Genomic DNA, 2,308 nt, shown 5'->3' with positions numbered 1-2,308 from the left:
CCCCCGGGAAGATTTTGTTTTTTAATGTTGAAGTTAAAAGCATCAATCTGGTGCACTTTGAGAGCAACATCAGGAGATCTATGGATACATCTCTCAACAACCATATGAAACAGAACTGTAAACAGATTTATTTTTCTATATGGATATTTTACAAATCGCTCCTTTTTCAAACTGTATTCTTGTTTATTAATAACAACTTTTTTTACTGTCATATAGTATTTTATACCTGTTTACTTTATTTTCTTATTTTTTTATAACTATAATGATCATATAAAGATGTGCCTTTACCTCACTGGTTGTAGAAAAAGCTTCTTATATTCGTTTGCATAGCTAGCTAAGCAGATGCTAATAACAACAAAGTTATTGATCAGTATGACAGATGAACAGATCGCCACTGGGCTTTCAACTAAAGACACAGACACGCAAAAACTGCGGCATGTGTACAGCTCCTTATGAGTATTGCAATTAATGAATTGCCGGAGTGGCGATCTGGTGCTCTCTGTCAGAACTGCACCCCTATCAAACGAGACATAATACCACGTGATGACACGTTAGGCTCGTGTTGTGTTCAAGGACCCTGACCTTGGCTAGGAAAAACAGGCACTCTCTTGTTTAATTTCTTTTGCGGTCTAGATTTCTCAAATGTTTTTCTTTTTTTTTGCGTGTTCTTATAAATTATCTCGAGGGCCGTACCAAATTGTCTCGCGGGCCGTATACGGCCCGGAGGCCGGAGGTTCCCCACCCCTGGTTTTCTTAGTTAACTAAGAAAGTTCATTTAGATACAAATCTCGCCCATCTTTGTTAGCCAACAGCACGTGAGGCTACAACAAATAGCAACAAGCCCAGCTAAAGAGAGTCAGTAGGGGGGATAAACATAATAGCACTGGTTCAGTTGGCACATTGGGGGTAGGAAGTGACACTGCCAAGATAAAGACAAAAAAAAGTACATACAAGCAAGCCTCACCGCCCTTTTGTTGTAAGCAGGTGGCTTGCAAAGGCTTTTACAGGCTGGATTTACAGTTACGAGAACCAGCAGCTCATTAGGGATAATACCTCTCCAGAGAGCCTTTGTAACAACATTACACATTCAAGAAAAAAGGCACAACAAAAAGGTGTGTGAGCTCATGTTTTCACCCCCCCTATTCTCTCAGAGGAGACAGAAAGAGTGAGTCAGCTAACCAGATAGAGGGAGCGCAGACAGCACAACTGCTTTGTGTCGAGGGGGAAGGAGGAAGGAGGATGACAGAAAGAAGAGCAGACACAAACAATGACTGGGCACAAAGTCCTGTATTCAGAGTGCAACATCATGGTAAAAAGGGAAAGTAACAACTATTTTGGGTTTAAAAGTGTGTTATTACAGCATTTCTTTACATAAAGGCAAACTTGCACTATTTGATCTGTTTTATTGTGTTGCACCGTAGGAGGAGCCTGTGACCTAAGATGTTCATCGACATAACTACACTGTAGCTATGTACGAATGACAATAAAAGCCTTGAAACTAAAAAAGGTATTAGAAGAGATAAACATCTATGTGTTAGAAAAAGTAAATGGTGCTTTATCTTGGTTGAAAGGAACAAACTTGAAATCTGGTTGAAAAAAACCCAGACTGTAATAAAACCAGGTTCCTATAGCTTTAGGCAGGCTTTTGAAAGAATGATTGATAACATTGTTGATCACAATACCAAGCAGTGTTTCCCCTAGGTTTACTGCCTTGGCAGGGTGCTGCTCGGGTATCCCGAAAAATTTTTTCGGGGCAACCGAATTTTTTTAATCTTCTGGAGCAGAGAGAGGAGCTGTGGATTATTGTTATTGATATCGTACAGTAACGAAGTATTTGTANCCAGTAACGTTACTATATTATCAATGCTACTTTAGTTATAGCCTGATATATTCAGAATGTTAGCTAACGTCACATCACAACATTGTAAAGTTAGCTATCATATATCAGGCTATAACTAAAGTAGCATTGATAATATAGTAACGTTACTGGCAGGACTGTTGATACTGATCCATAACAGAAATGCGTATCTCGCGTTACCTAATGCAACTCCACACTACGGTGCTGTGTACCGGAGGAGAGACGCGAGATACCCGCGGTCAGAGAGCGGAGATGTGTCCCCTTTGTGATGTAATATGACGCGTTTGACGTATGACCTTAAAAAAAGCCGTTTTTAAGAGTAGAGCTCAAAATTGCTCCTTTCCCTCTGAATTCCTGCACTTATGTCTCGTAAAACATATCAAATCCTGCATTCACTTTTTTAATTGTAATTTTCAAGCAAGTTTAAGCATAAATGTAGAAAAAATAAAA

Source organism: Notothenia coriiceps, unplaced genomic scaffold (genome assembly GCF_000735185.1).
Source record: "Notothenia coriiceps isolate Sejong01 unplaced genomic scaffold, NC01 NC01_scaffold00019000, whole genome shotgun sequence".
Lineage (NCBI taxonomy): Eukaryota > Metazoa > Chordata > Actinopteri > Perciformes > Nototheniidae > Notothenia > Notothenia coriiceps.
This window is presented reverse-complemented; position numbering follows the sequence as displayed.